This window comes from Oryx dammah, unplaced genomic scaffold, assembly GCF_014754425.2.
Source record: "Oryx dammah isolate SB20612 unplaced genomic scaffold, SCBI_Odam_1.1 HiC_scaffold_18, whole genome shotgun sequence".
Lineage (NCBI taxonomy): Eukaryota > Metazoa > Chordata > Mammalia > Artiodactyla > Bovidae > Oryx > Oryx dammah.
In genome coordinates, this window is record NW_024070202.1 from 46,843,024 (window position 1) to 46,859,889 (window position 16,866).

At 40.2% G+C, this 16,866-nt stretch overlaps 1 protein-coding gene across 9 annotated transcripts in view; it reads right to left on the reverse strand.

Annotated features, from left to right (window-relative positions):
• Positions 1-16,866, reverse strand: part of SRPK2 (SRSF protein kinase 2) — a 241,593-nt gene that overhangs the window by 78,974 nt on the left and 145,753 nt on the right. The gene's annotated exons all lie outside the window — the stretch shown is intronic.

Here is a 16,866-nt window from a genome sequence, read left to right on the forward strand (position 1 = left end):
CTCTATAAAATGAAGTTTCCACTTATAAAATTTAACTGCAACTTCTAGCCATATCCCAATGGGAAATCTTGAACCTCAAGACTCAACTGGATGCAGAATGTCCCTTGAGTGGCAAGCTACCCTAACAACAGGACCACCATTGCTCTCCCTGAGCTGGCCATAGCTCTACAGGTATAAAGTGGGGAAGGAACAGATGCCAAGTAACAGGGTCAATGGGATTTGGCTGTTAAACTGGTCCCCAGAGACATGTTCAGTGGGATAGGCAGAGGGCCTCTAGTCTGGGGAGCAAGGAGAACTTCACGGGCACCAATGTGGTAGATAACAGCCATGTTTTGGAGGGAGCAGGGCTGCCCAGTACTAATGCCCCTTTTCTAAAAGCACCTTTTGGAACACTGTTACTCCTTGCAGAATGAAAGGCTGGCTCTAAATCCTCTCTCTTCACCGTGGTTCAGTCTACGGCGTAGAGCCCTGGAAACCTGCTTGAGAAGGTCAGCCATGACAGGGTGCAAGCTCATTCCAGCTGCTAGCAAGAGGCAGAGCCAGAGGAGCTGTCTCCTTTTAAGCTGAAACCCTAAATTCTTGCCAAATCTAAGACAGGCCCCAAATAGCCTTTATTACGTTGCCTTCAACATCAGGAAGCAACAGTTAGAACTGGACATGGAACAACAGACTGGTTCCAAATAAGAAAAGGAGTACGTCAAGGCTGGCTATTGTCACCCTGCTTATTTAACTTCTATGCAGAGTACATCATGAGAAACGCTGGACTGGAAGAAACACAAGCTGGAATCAAGATAGCCGGGAGAAATATCAATAACCTCAGATATGCAGATGACACCACCCTTATGGCAGAAAGTGAAGAGGAGCTAAAAAGCCTCTTGATGAAAGTGAAAGTGGAGAGCAAAAAAGTTGGCTTAAAGCTCAACATTCAGAAAACGAAGATCATGGCATCCGGTCCCATCACTTCATGGGAAATAGATGGGGAAACAGTGGAAACTGTGTCAGACTTCATTTTTGGGGGGTTCCAAAATCACTGCAGATGGTGACTGCAGCCATGAAATTAAAAGACACTTACTCCTTGGAAGAAAAGTTATGACCAACCTAAATAGTATATTCAAAAGCAGAGACATTACTTTGCCGACTAAGGTCCGTCTAGTCAAGGCTATGGTTTTTCCTGTGGTCATGTATGGATATGAGAGTTGGACTGTGAAGAAAGCTGAGCGCCAAAGAATTGATGCTTTTGAACTGTGGTGTTGGAGAAGACTCTTGAGAGTCCCTTGGACTGCAAGGAGATCCAACCAGTCCATTCTGAAGGAGATCAGCCCTGGGATTTCTTTGGAAGGAATGATGCTAAAGCTGAAACTCCAGTACTTTGGCCACCTCATGCGAAGAGTTGACTCATTGGAAAAGACTCTGATGCTGGGGGGCATTGGGGGCAGGAGGAGAAGGGGACGACAGAGGATGAGATGGCTGGCTGGCATCACTGACTCGATGGACGTGAGTTTGAGTGAAATCTGGGAGTTGGTGATGGACAGGGAGGCCTGGCGTGCTGCAATTCATGGGGTCGCAAAGAGTCGGACACGACTGAGCGACTGAACTGAACTGAACAACCTAAGGTTGTTATAGCTCATCTGTGGTTTGTCACCAAAACTCAAAAGTGCTACAGCAGATGAAGGAAGGCAACAGAAACACCAGCAGTCATTAGGATGGGGTGGGGATCACATGGTAACCTTAAAGGCCAACAATGGCAAGTAGGATTACCTTTGACAGGACAGCTAAGGAACATTTATAATCTGACAATGACTAGCACTGATTTTTACTTGCTAGAATTTATGAAGACTCAAAATTACAGCTCCCTGGGTAACAGACATTAGGACAACGGTGGTGATAACATTCTGAGTTAACTGTGCCTCATGATGGAGCACTGAAAGGAAGTCATCACAACCAAACACCCACATCTCTGACAGAACATCCAAAAAAAAAAACCCCAGGAGACCTTATGGAAGTGCAATCATCCTTCTGGCAGCTTTGCAACTGCTTATTTTCTTTTCTAACAGACACAACTTTCTTTAGTGAAAGTAAAATGGTTCCAGGGAAAAGAGGTCTGAGGAAGGGGATGTAGGAGAGGAACTTCACCAGTTTCACCACTTCCCAAAGAGAAGAGGTTAGAGAAAAGGAGGCATGGGTGGAATCTATCTGACAAATTGGCTCAATCAGAAATACTTTACAAGTTGACTGCTTCTTCCTTAGAAATTTTACATGAAAGAAAAAAGAGATTCTCTAAATTTAAAAAACAAAACAAAGAAAAAACAACACTGCACGTTACCTGTGGAGACTATGTAACAATTAGTAAAACTGAAGGATCTTGTTTCACTGATGCAGGGTACTGCTATGCTTAACACCACTGAAACTTGGGCCAGATAGCTCACTGTTGTGGGTGCTGCTTCATACTTTGTGGAATGCTATCAGCCTGATCTCAAGCCACTGCATGGCAGTTGTGATCGTCAAAACACATCAAGAAAAAGCTATCCTAAATGTCCATCAACAGAGGAATGGATAAAGAAGATGTGGTACATATATACACTGGAATAAATACTCAGCTAAAAAAAGGATTGAAATAATGCCATTTGCAGCAACATGGATAGACCTAGAGATTTCAGACTGAGTGAAGTCAGTCAGAGAAAGACAAATATCATATAATACCACTTGTACATGCAATCTAAAAAAACGGGTACAAATCAAACTACTTACAAAACAGAAGTAGAGTCATGAATATAGAAAACAAACTTACAGTTACCAGGGGACGCGGGGAGGATGGAAATAAACTGGGAGATTGGGACTGACATACACACACTATTACATATAAAATAAGTAACTAACAAGAACTTGCTCTATAGCACAGGAAACTCTACTCAATATTCTGCAATGTCCTACAAAGGAAAAGAAACTAAAAAAAGAAAAGGGTGAATTTATGTATAACTGGTTCACTTTGCTATAAACCTAAAAGCTAATACAACACTGTAAATCAACTGTATTCCAATAAAACATTTTTTCAAATCATCAAAAAAACATGTCCAGACATTGACAAATCCAAGGATGCAGGGGCAAAATGATGCCCATGTGAGCACCTCTCATCAGTAGTATTTGTTATACATAGCTGCACTGCAGTGGAGTACATTGTATCTGTGATACAGGAGGCAAGATTCTAGTTTTTCAGGCCCATTTTGTCTAGTTTGAGAGGCTTAGGTATCTTTATTATAATATATGTCTCTAAATTATTCATGACCCATTTGGTGAGCTGCCATATCACTTAACAAAATTCTCAGACCCTCTGGTCTCAGGGAGGGTCACATTGAACGGCAAGCAGATAGCTACCCAAAAGCCAGTCCTATATCAAGTTAAAGGGATGAGTCAGGGTACCTTGAAACACAGAGGAAGTTGAGTAATGTTCATGTAATATCTTGACTGGCTATCATATCAAAACATCTAGAACTGTGCTATATTCTGGCCCCATGTGGGTGCTGAACACTTAAAATTGTGCCTTATCCTAACTGAGATGTGCTCTAAATGTAAAATACATACTGAATATCCAAGGTAGTACAAAAAGTGAAATATCTGAATAATTTTATACTTATTACATGTTAAAATAATGTTTTAAACATAAATTATTAAAATGAAATTCAGCTACTTTTTACTTTTTAATGTGGCGTCTAGAACTCTTTAAATTACAAATGAGGCCCACATTACATTTCTACTAGATGGTACTAGTCTAGACCCTCAGATTCAACAACAGCAGACGAGTGGGTTGGCAGTGGTCACGCCAGTGAATATTTCTTTCTAAAGTGTCTCCCAATAATCCGCTTCACACCAAAAATCACCAATTCTCAAATTACCCAGTTCATCATAGTAAGGTCAATATACTGTTTGCCAAATGTTATAGCCCAGTCACTGACTCCTTTTCATCCCATCCAGCCTTGTCACTGCCTACCACACAGAAAAGGCATAATCATTTGTCTTAGGGCAACCGTACAGAAGAATGATGCCACATTGTTCTTAAGGCCGACTTCTTCAAAGTGGTCTCTGGTGGTTTCTACCACACTTAAAAGCTTGGTTAAAATCTCAACTGTTAAAAAAAAATCAAGAGATGATCTCATCAAGTGCATAATCATGAAATACATCAAGTGACGTTAAAAAAAATTCATTAATCCTACTGATAACCATCAAGACATTATTTCAAAAAACAAACTGAAAAAATTATTCAGAATTATTAGGGAGTTCCCTGGCAGCCCAGTGGTTAGGACCGAGCATTTTCAGTGCTATGCCCTGGGTTCAATTCCTGGTTGGGGAACTAAGATTCTGCAATCCATGCAGTGGCCAAATATTATTAGAAGCATGCAGATGCAGTGGGAGAGGGATAGGACAGGACATTAATATTTTCAACATCAGTGCCAACAAAACTAAATGGTGAAAAAATATTCTGTCCAACAAATGGTCCTGACACAAATGACTATCTGCATATAAAAACAAACAAACAAAAAAAACCCACAAAAATACCTATGTGAGGCCTACCACACATAAACACATAATATTAACTCAAAATGAATAACTTGTGGGGAAAAAATGAGTAAATCTCAATCACCCAAGGCTAGGCAATGCTTCTTAAGACATGATACTAAAAGCATAAGCAATTTTAAAAAGATAAATTTAAAAATTAAGGAAAAGAAATAGAACAGATAATTCTCCAAAGAAGATATACAAATGACCAATAAGCACATGAAAATATGTTCAACATCATTAATCATTTGAGCAAGGGAATTCAAAACTACAATGAGATAATATAATACTTCACATCCTACTGAAGGTTCTAATAATAATAATAATAAACAACACAGTAACAAGTACTGTCAAGAATGAAGAAACTGAAGCCCTCGTACATTGCAGCAGGAGTGTAATACTGTACTAGTTGTTTTGGAATATCTGATAGTTCTGAAGAAGGCTGAATTTAGAGTTTCCATGAGAGAAGTGAAAGTTGCTCAGCCATATCTGACTCTTTGCAATGCCATCAGCTATATAGCTCCCCAGGCTCCTCTGACCATGGGATTTCCCAGGCAAGAATACCATGGGATTTCCCAGGTAGCCATTCCCTTTTCCAGAGATCTTCCCAACCCAGGGATAGAACTCAGGTCTTCTACATTGCAGGCAGATTCTTTACCTTTTGAGCCACAAGGGAAGCCCATTAAAACTCAACAATCCCACTCACAGGTATATACTCAAGAGGAATGAAAACATTTGACCCACAAAATCTTGTGTAAAAATGTTCACAGCAGTGTTATTCATAACAGACAAAAAGTGGCAACAACCCAAATGTGCATCAGCTGATAGATGGATAAATAAAACTGTATATCATTAAAATGTAATATTATTCAGCAAGAGAAAGAAATGAAGTGCTGATAATACACACTACAACATGGATGCCCCTTGAAAACATTATACTAAATGAAAAACTGACAAATTTATAGAGACTGAGTTAATGGTTGCTTAGTGTTGGGAGCAAGGGAAAGAGAGAAGAGAAATGGAGACTGTTAACAGGTACGAGGGCTTCTTTAGGAGGCAGGAAAATGTTCTAATGTGGTGATGGTTACACAACCATGTGAATATACTAAAAAGTACTAAACTGCATACTTCAAGTGTCTAAGATATATAGTATGTGAATTATACCTCAAAAAAGCTGGTTTTTAAAAAACAGAAGCCTATAAAACTATATAATGCCTTTTAATATCCACTTTATACTTTAATAAAGTATATGCTTCCAAGAAAAATCAGAAATATCTACATTTAAATTTAAGCAATCTATATGCAAGATCTCTTTTTACAACTGCTCAGTACATTTACAGTGAAAAGTAACATGTAGTTCTGTAAAAAGTAGGCTGAGAGTCTATCTATTTAATAATAGTCTGACGTTTACATAAGTCCCAAGTTATTTTTGCTTGCTTAGTTGCTCAGTCATGTCCTACTGTTTGTAACCCTTTGGACTGTAGCCTGCCAGGCTCCTCTATCCATAGGATTTTTCAGGTAAGAATACTGGAGTGGGTTGCCACTTTCTTCTCCAGGGGATCTTTCCAACCCAGGAATCAAACCCACATCTCCTGTGTCTCCTGCACTGCAGGCGGATTCTTTACCCACTGAGCATTTGGGGAAGCCCTAGTAATTTAAGAATGTACCAATTCAGAGACTTCAGAATAAAAAATTTAGAAAGCACAGTCCCAACTTGTCATTCATACTTTTCACAAAGAACTATATTTACTTTGCCCTACATACAATATAACTAAATATCCTAATCATTACTCCAAATAGGGCTATCATAAAAATAGCTAAAAAAAACAACAAAATATTTTTCTTTAAATATTACATTAGAAACAAAGATACATACATAAATACATAGAGTACTAAGATTATCATCTACACCATATTATATTTTTCATGTACATTTGCTCTATCAGAAAACGGAGGAAAACACTAAACCACCCTAGCAAAACGCATGCATCATCTGCTCTACATTGCCAAGGCAACCAGACAGGAGTTCCGATTTCCTTCCAGCTGCTATTTCTTTTCTATCCAGCAGAGAAAAGGACAACTAAACTTCACATTTGGCAGAAAAAGAAGTACTTTCCTTTGTTATCAGCTTAAATGGTAACTGACACAGTTTTAGAAATTAATTCATTTAATCATTAACCAAAACATAAAAAAGAAATTCCAAACCAATTTCTTCAGGTATTATTCTAGGGACATTCACATAAAGTCAAATTTCTTTTTGTTTTTTATGTTGACCACCCGGATATAAAATTCACTCTCTTCTTCCCACCCTCCTTCTTATTCTCCCTCTCTTGGTGGTTACTGTCAGCCTGAGAAGCATGCAATCTGGCATTTCTACTTAAGGACAGAATCAATCAATATACATTTTCTCTAAAAATAGCTTATCTTAAAAGGCTAGCTGCTATAGCACTGGGTAAAGTCACACAGCTGCGGGGGAAAAGCCACAATGATTTCATGTATTCCTCTCCAATGAAAAGAGAATTCCTAATCTTTCTGTAAATTAAAACTAAATGTCTGTGGTGGTAGGTAGAATTCTAAAACGAGCTCCAAAGCCCCCTTCAGCTCAGTTCAGTCGCTCAGTCATGTCCGACTCTTTGCGACCCCATGAATTGCAGCATGCCAGGACTCCCTGTCCATCACCAGTTCCCGGAGTTCACTCAGACTCACGTCCATTGAGTCGGTGATGCCATCCAGCCATCTCATCCTCTGTCGTCCCCTTCTCCTCCTGCCCCCAATCCCTCCCAGCATCAGAGCCTTTTCCAATGAGTCAACTCTTTGCATGAGGTGGCCAAAGTACTGGAGTTTCAGCTTTAGCATCAGTCCTTCCAAAGAACACCCAGAATGGACTGGTACCCTGTTTAATTCCCTGTTCCTCTGGGTGTAGGTAGCCCTTGAATATGATATCACTCTCTCAATTATGTTATATGGCAAAAGGACAGCTACACTGGGTGGACCTGATCTAATCGAATGAACCTTTTTAAAGGAGAGTGAGTTCTCTGGTCACAGAAGCTGTCAGGGATGTGCTTGAGCTAGCCTGGAAAAGAGCAAATGTGTCATGAACTGCCCATTAGGGCCACACTGGAAGAAACTGCCAGTGGCCTCTAGGAGTGAGCGTGGTCCCCAGCCAACAGCCAGAAGGCTAACAAGGACTTCAGTGCAAAGAAACTAGTTCTGTCAATACCAGACATCTTACAAGAGAGCTTGAATCCCCAAATGAGAACACCAGCCTTGGCCAACAGCATGGTTTCAGTCCAGTGTGCAGCCCTAACTTCTGACTTACAGAACTGTGAGCTGATAAACAGGTATTGTTTCAAGCTGCTAAGAATGTGGTAATTTGTTATGCAGCAATAGAAAATGAACAGAGCTGCCAAGTAAGTAGACTTTAAATTATCAGATTTTGGCCTCAACAGTGAGATCTGGTTGGGTTTGTTTTTTTAAGTAACTGAAATGATCAGAAGAATTAAGAATTTGAGAACTAGTTCTCCTTGGGGCACAGGAAGGTTAAAAAAATAAAAAAACTTTATGTTCCCAATTCTAACAGAAACAGTCAAGTCAGACACTTTAGATGATTTTATATCTAAGGCTGCACTATCTTCTAGAACACAGAATACAGTTAGTGAAGATGTTAATCAGGCCTGCTTTCAAAGTAAAGTACACCTTACACAACAAATGAGTTGAACGTTTGACCACCTGACAAAATATGTATGGCAGAGCTATATAGTTCTTATCCACTTTATTAACACCTTATTAAAAGTTGTGGGGCCTGGCAGAACATGTTATTACTACTGAAGTAGAGGAAGAGAAAACTTTAAACCAGAGTACAAAAAGCATGTAAAAATGGCACCCACTGATTCCACAAATACTCAGACAAGCATACAGCAAGTACCAGGACACGCACCGGAGTGCAAAGGAGCCCAGCATTGAGGGAATGCATGGTCTAGCAAGAGGGAGAGAAATTCCTACAAACACATGGATATGGGAACATAATTAGCTCCTCTGAGTGTTGTCATGGAAGGTGAGGTGGCAGAGGGCTGAGCCACCCCCCCCCGTTGGGGGTGATTTTAGATATAGACCAGAATGAGGCACAGAGGGTGGAAGAGGGTGGCCACGGCCCCAGAAACAGGGTGATCAGAGGCAAAGAATCTGATCAGACAAAGTCCTGGAATAGCCTAGGGTGACTGGAGACAGGCAAGAGGTTCAGCGTCAGTCAGCTGACAAGAGAAAAAAATTTACACTTCTAAGGAATTTGGGCTTTATCCTGAAGGCAAGTAGGAGCCACTGAAACACAATTTCAGGACCAGAGAGTTGCTCTCTGCAAAGAATATATGCAACTGGTATACAGAATGGATACAAAGGATAAAAGACAGAAGCAGGAAAACTAGTGAGGTGTCCAAGGAGTTGACAATGAAAACCTGAATTCAGAACTTAGTATTTCACTAACTGGAAGTGAGTGAGTGTCTCCTAGGTTGCTCATAGTAAGATAGTTCAGTTCAGTTGCTCAGTCATGTCCAACTCTTTGGACCCCATGAACTGAAGCACGCCAGGTCTCCCTGTCCATCACCAACTCTGGGAGTTCAGCCAAACCGATGTCCATCGAGTTGGTGATGCCATCCAGCCATCTCATCCTCTGTCGTCTCCTTCTCCTCCTGCTCTCAATCTTTCCCAGCATCAGGGTCTTTTCAAAGGAGTTAGCTTTTCGCATCAGCTGGCCAAAGTATTGGAGTTTCAGCTTCAACATCAGTCCTTCCAATGAACACCCAGGACTGATCTCCTTTAGAATGGACTGGTTGGATCTCCTTGCAGTCCAAGAGACTCTCAAGAGTCTGCTCCAACACCACAATTCAAAAGCATCAATTCTTCGGCACTCATTTTTCTTTATAGTCCAACTCTCACATTCATACATAACTACTGGAAAAACCATAGCCTTGACTAGACAGACTTTTGTTGGCAAAGTAACGTCTTTGCTTTTTAATATGCTGTCTAGGTTGGTCATAACTTTCTTTCCAAGGAGTAAGCGTCTTTTAATTTCATGGCTGCAATCACCATCTGCAGTGATTTTGGAGCCCCCCAAAATAAAGTCAGCCACCGTTTCCCCATCTGTTTGCCATGAAGTGATGGGACTGGATGCCATGATCTAAAGTTTCTGAATGCTGAGCTTCAAGCCAACTTTTTCACTCTCCTCTTTCACTTTCATCAAGAGGTTCTTTAGTTCCTCTTCACTTTCTGCCATAAGGGTGGTTGTCATCTGCATATCTGAGGTTGTTGATATTTCTGTTGGCAATCCTGATTCCAGCTTGTGCTTCATCCAGCCCAGTGTTTCTCATGATGTACTCTGCATATAAGTTAAATAAGCAGGGTGACAATATACAGCCGTGATGTACTCCTTTTCCTGTTTGGAACCAGTCTGTTGTTCCATGTCCAGTTCTAATTGCTGCTTCCTGTCCTGCATACAGGTTTCTCAAGAGGCAGGTCAGGTGGTCTGGTATTACCATGTCTTGAAGAATTTTCCACAGTTTATTGTGATCCCCTCAGTCAAAGGCTTTGGCATAGTCAATAAAGCAGAAATAGATGTTTTTCTGGAACTCTCTTGCTTTTTCCATGATCCAGCGGATGTTGGCAATTTGATCTCTGGTTCCTCTGCCTTTTCTAAAATCAGCTTGAACATCTGGAATTTCATGGTTCACATATTGTTGAAGCCTGGCTTGGAGAATTTTAAGCATTACTTTACTAGCATGTAAGATGAGTGCAATTGTACAGTAGTTTGAGCATTCTTTGGCATTGCCTTTCTTTGGGATTGGAATGAAAACTGACCTTTTCCAGTCCTGTGGCCACTGCTGAGTTTTCCAAATTTGCTGGCATATTGACTGCCATTAATTTGGATGGAGAACAGAGCAGGAGGAGGAGGAATGGTTTTCAGTGAAAGTTTACTTCTGTTTCAGCTCATCACAGTTTGAGGAACATGTGAGATGTCTAGCATTGTAGAAATACAGTGGACTCTTTGGTATGCATAGCTAAAAAACAAAGGTTTGGGCTGTGAATAGAATCAGAGGTCATGAGTAAGTAGCTGGTATGTACATGCTCAGTGGCATCCGACTTTCTGCAACCCCATGGGCTATAGCCCACCAAGCTCTCTGTCCATGAGATTTCCTAGGCAAGAATACTGGACTAGGTTGCCACTTCCTTCTCCAGGGGATCTTCCTGACCCAGAGATCGAACCTGCATCTCCTGCATAGGTAGGTAGATTCTTTACCACTGAGCCACCTCAAAAGCCCAAGCAGTTGGTAGCTAAAGCCTTTCCAAGCATGTGTGAGTGCCAGGAAGAACTGAGGAATTAAAGAGCCAAGAGCAGAGCTTTAGTTGAGAGCTAACATACAAGGTTAGTCAAACCACCAACAGATTCTAGCCTTCTCCAGTTCCTGATCTTCAGTCAGTGACCCATACCATAATCACTGAGATAAATTCATAAATTTAAAAACAAATTTTAGAGAATATACAAGTTTTACCTTGTATAAGTATACTTTTTACATCCAGATGAGATACACATATAAAAACTAGCAAACTAAGGACCTATGCATTTCTATCTAAATCTGTTTGTAGGCAATCTGAAGCCAGCTAGGTACAGGGTAAACTGCAACTACCACTCCTCTTCCCCCCAAAAAAGAAACTTGTTTACTGAGACCCATATTGATGAAACTTAACTAGAACCACTAACGATTGCTTCATGCTACTCAGGAAATAATGCAAGATGTCCCACTTTGGACATGGCTCTTGCACACTTCTGCAAGGTTGCTTTTTCTCTTTTTGGTAAGAGGTTTTTGGTAATTTATTTATTAATTTTGGCTGCCCTGGATCTTCACTGCTGTACTTGGGTTTTCTCTAGCTGCTGAATTGGGCTTCTCATTTTGGTAGCTTCTCTTGTTGTGAAGCACAGGCTCTAGGTGCACGGGGCTCAGCAGTAGTGGCCCATGCATAGGCTTAGCTGCTTCATGACATGTGGGATCTTCCCAGACCAGGGATCAAACCCACATCCCCTGTACTGGCAGGTGGATTCCTCACCACTGGATCACCAGGGATGTCCCTTCTGCAAGCTTTAAATCTAAAAGCAACTACAATTATATGACACAATAGCCACTAGCTAAATTAAGCAGAATTAAAATTTAAGACTCAGTTCTTCAGTCACTCTACCCTCAGTTTAAGTGTTCAACAGTTACACACAATAGTTAGTGGCTACAGTACTGAACAGTGCAGATGACAGAACATTTCCATCATCCCAGAAAGTTCTACTGGAAAGGCTGTTCTAGGCAATACTTTAGCAACATGAACTTCCTCTAGCATATCATTACTTTTAATAAGTTAAAAAGAAAAAAAAAAACTGAAAAGGCGTTTGGAATAATTTTTTTATATAGTCCACTTCTGAAAGTTTAGCTGTAAAATTACAAACAAGGAGAGCACATTCATTTTTGATGATTTCAATATTTTGGAGTATCCTTTAGCGCAGCACACCTCCTTATTGGAATTCACCGAATACAGTGACAAGTCTATAAATAGCAATGTTTGGGGACTTAAATATCCATCAAGAGGAGATTTGTTAATAACTTGATGATAGATTATGGCACATGCAGACAATATAAAGAATGAGGCAAATAAAATTTCATTCACAATAGTATAAAAAAAAAAATACAGAGCTCTGGCACCAATCATGACAGATACCAGCCTCATGGTGCCTCTCAATATGATCAATGAATTCTGTAGCTTCATCGGCTTCCTGGTGTCCTGGTTCCACCTGAACAGTCCCAGCTGGGGAGTTATCACCACCATTTTGGTGACCTGTTTGGTTTGCTGCTATCTCTATTGGCTGGTTACAGTTCTGGCCCAACTCAACCCTCTCTTTGGACCACAACTGAAAAATGGAACCATATGGTACCTCCAGCATCATCGCCCTTGAGAAAGAAGACCTGCTCATCAGTCTTTGAGATCACAAACAGAACTCTTCTTCATTCAAAATCACCTCATACTCAGACCACTTTCCTTGACTCGATCATTTTAGCCATCAGCAGCCTTGAAAATGTTCCCAACACATTTGAAAGCCTTATTCTACACTGCAGCATTTTTTCCTGTCACCTTTCTTACACTTTGATAAAAGATGTGCCTACTTACCCTAAACTGTGCTGTCTCCATAAAATGTTTATATACTCTTTTGAAATACAAAGTTCTATTCTGAAAAATAGCCAACAATACTCTCTCCTTGGAACCTGTGGATTTGAAGATGCCTACTGCCAGCTCATTATGGGAATCACAGAAATGTTTAAAAATTACAAGACAATAAAACTTCATTGGGACAGCCAGTAGGGGAAATGTTCAGAGGGAAAATCTGTTTCACCAGAATTATACCAAAGTATATTTTCAAGATCAATTTATTTCTGCCATCTTTTGGAGTAAATTATTTTTTTCTGCTTTCTATGGGGAAAAAAAAATACAGTTGACCCTTGAACAATTAGAGAGGGCTGGAGCAAGACTGAAAATCCAAATATTATTTATAGCTGGCCCGCTGTATATATGAGTATTACTGTAAAAAAAAGAAGCCACATAAGTGGACCCAAGTAGTTCAAACCTGTGTTAAGGGTCAACTGTACATAGGAATAAATTTAACAAAAGAAGTTCAAAACATATACTACGAAAACTAAAAAATACCACTGAAAGAAATTAAAGATCTAAATAAACAGATCTCGGGCTTCCCTAGTGGCTCAGTCAATAAAGAATATGCCTACAAGGCAGGAGACCTGGGTACGATCCCTGGGTCAGAAAAATCCCCTGGAGAAGGAAATGGCAACCCCCTCCAGTATTCTTGCCTGGAAAATTCCATGGACAGAGGAGCCTGACGGCTACAGTCCATGGGGTCCCAAGAGTCAGACACGACTTCGCAACTAAACCACTACCATCAAATAAACAGAACAAAATCCCTTGTTAATGGATTTAAGATTTAATACTGTTAAGATGACAATATGCCCCAAACTGACTTACAAATTCAACCTAATGCCTATCAAAATACCAGCTGGCTTCTTTGCAGAAATTGACAAGCCATTCCAAAATTCATATGGAAATGCAACAACCTGGAAGAGCAAAAACAATATAGAAAAGGAACAATACTGGAAAACCCATGCTTCCTGATTTCAAAACTTACAAAAAAAGTTATAGTAATCAACTCTGTGGAATAGACAGTTCAGAAATAAACCCTCAGGTTACAGTCAAATGATTTTTCAACAAAGGTGCCAAGACCATTCAATAAGGAGAGAAGTGTTTTTTTAAACAAATGGTCATGAGACAAATGAATATCCCCATGCAAAAGAATAAACTTGGACTCCTAACACACACCATAAAAAAAAAAATTAACTCATAGTTGATCACAGATCCAGATATTAAGAGCTGCTGCTCCTGTCACTTCAGTCATGTCCGACTCTGTGCGACTCCATAGACGGCAGCCCACCAGGCTCCTCCGGCCCTGGGATTCTCCAGGCAAGAACACTGGAGTGGGTTGCCATTTCCTTCTCCAATGCATGAAAGTGAAGTCGCTTAGTCATATCTGACTCTTTGTGACCCCATGAACTGCAGCCTACCAGTCTCCTCCGTCCATGGGATTTTCCAGGCAAGAGTACTGGAGTGGGGTGCCACTGCCTTCTCTGTATTAAGAGCTAAAACTATTTAAAACTCATAGAAAAGATGTTCATCATTAGCCATCAGAAAAACAAAAATCAAAAGCACAGTGATGCCACAAATAAGAGTTCACATGCTGTAAATAAACACCCCTCATACCGCAACAAAGATCAAAGATCCAGAGTGTCACAACTAAGACTTGGCACAGCCAAATACATGGACCACAGTGAGACATGAGTTCACATCTACTAGGACGGCAACTATCAAAAAGACAGTAACAAGGGATGGCAAGAATATGCAAAAATTAGAGTCCTCACAGACTGTTAATAAGAAAGGAAAATGAGACAGCCATTTTGAAAAACTAAGCAGTTTCTCAAAAGGTTAAAGTTACCATATGACCCAGCAATTCTATTTGTAAGTATGTATGTGAGAGGCTAAAATGTACTTCAAAAGAAAAACCTGCACATAAATGTTGTTAGCCTCATTATTCAAAATAGTCAAAAGCAGAAACAATCTAACATCTATTAAGTGATGAATGAATAAATACAAGAAAATCATAATATAACAGAATATTACTCAGCAATAAAAAGTAATGGAAGTACTGATAGATGATACAATATGGATGATCCTTGAAAAGATTATGGTTAATGAAAGAAACCAGTCATAAAAGATTATATTGCATGATTCCATTTATATGTAATCCCTAGGAGAGAGAGAAAGTAAGTTAGTAGCTGCTTATGGTTGAGGGGATTTGAAGAAATGGAAGTAACTACTCAAGTATACAGAATTACTCTTGAGGATGATGAAAATGTTCTAAACTGAGGTGGCTGGTGATGGCTGCACAATTCTGTATGTAGACTAAAAAAGTTGTTACATGCAAAAAAAGAGGCTGTCCTTTATGTTCTAATATGGAAGATATGCCACTGATGAATACAAAGGTACAGAATATTCGTGTATGGCATGTAACATTTGTTTTACAGATACAAAGCATGCACCTCATGTTAACAGACTATTTCTGGTAGGAGCAACAATAAACTGACAATAATGGCTCTCTCCAGGAAAAAGAATTCAATGACTGATGGTCAGGGAGAAGAATTAACTTTTCAAATATTCCTTAAACTCCTTTGATACCTTTTCAACTGGGTATAATGCACATGTGTACCAAAATAAATTATTAATTTATAAAGACAAGAAAGGTAAAAGAGAAAGAGGATGCTGGGAAAGTGGTTCCAATCTCTGACCCCAACACCACTCCACCCCTCCCCAATCCTTGCTGCCTCAGGAGAATTTACTAAAGAACAACAAAGTGAACCATCTAGGGCTAGAGAGGTAGGATAAAAGTCCAAGTCCAAACAACACACAGTTTTCTGGTAGAAACACACCAGAAACAACATACAGTTTTCTGGTAGAAAGCCTGTGGGTTAGGCAGTTCCATCACTTAAAAATCCACAAGAACTCAAGTCAGTGACTACTTCCCTGAGCCTCTAATGAAAGTCAGAGTTTTAAGATAATTAAAAAGGATGATACATACATTCTTTGGTATGGTAACTGTGCATGTAGTAGGCAGTCAATGAAGGTTAATCCTCATGACCAGTTCCCATCCTTCTGGTATGTGGATATCACGAACTAGTTTCCTCAGAGCTCCAGTTATGACTAATAAGGAAGTATACCCTGATGGTGACTGCAGCCGTGATATTAAAAGAACCCTACTCCTTGGAAGGAAAGTTATGACCAACCTAGACAGCATATTCAAAAGCAGAGACATTACTTTGCCAACAAAGGTCCGTCTAGTCAAGGCTATGGTTTTTCCAGTGGTCATGTATGGATGTGAGAGTTGGACTGTGAAGAAGGCTGAGTGCCGAAGAATTGATGCTTTTGAACTGTGGTGTTGGAGAAGACTCTTGAGAGTCCCTTGGACTGCATGGAGATCCAGCCAGTCCATCCTAAAGGAGACCAGTCCTGGGTGTTCATTGGAAGGACTGATGCTGAAGCTGAAACTCCAGTACTTTGGCCACCTCATGCGAAGAGTTGACTCACTGGAAAAGACCCTGATGCTGGGAGGGATTAAGGGCAGGAGGAGAAGGGGACGACAGAGGATGAGATGGCTGGATGGCATCACCGACTCGATGGACATGAGTCTGGGTAAACTCTGGGAGTTGGTGATGCACAGGGAGGCCTGGTGTGCTGCAATTCATGGGGTCGCAAAGAATCGGACACAACTGAGCGACTGAACTGAACTGACTGACCCTGATATATCATGCATGATACTGTGACCAGACCTCTCTGGCCCTCTGCTCATCTGTGACTATCCTAATGCAAAGGTCAGCATCAATCTATCTCTTAACCTCTGTTTCTAAACTCATGTATTTTATAATCATGACTGGTTATGAGATGTTTCAGAAGGATCCCTTGTTAATTATCATACAATTCTACACGGCAAAATGACAAAATGGGTTGTACTGCTGCTGCAAACACCTCTAGATTTTTTAAAAAGAGTCTAACATGGATTTTTCAAGTTTAACAAGTAAGCAAACTGCATACTAACATTCTCCAGTAACACATGACTTGTTCTACATAGGTTTTTTTTTGACAAGTACAAACTTAAGCCCAATCCTCAAAGACCAT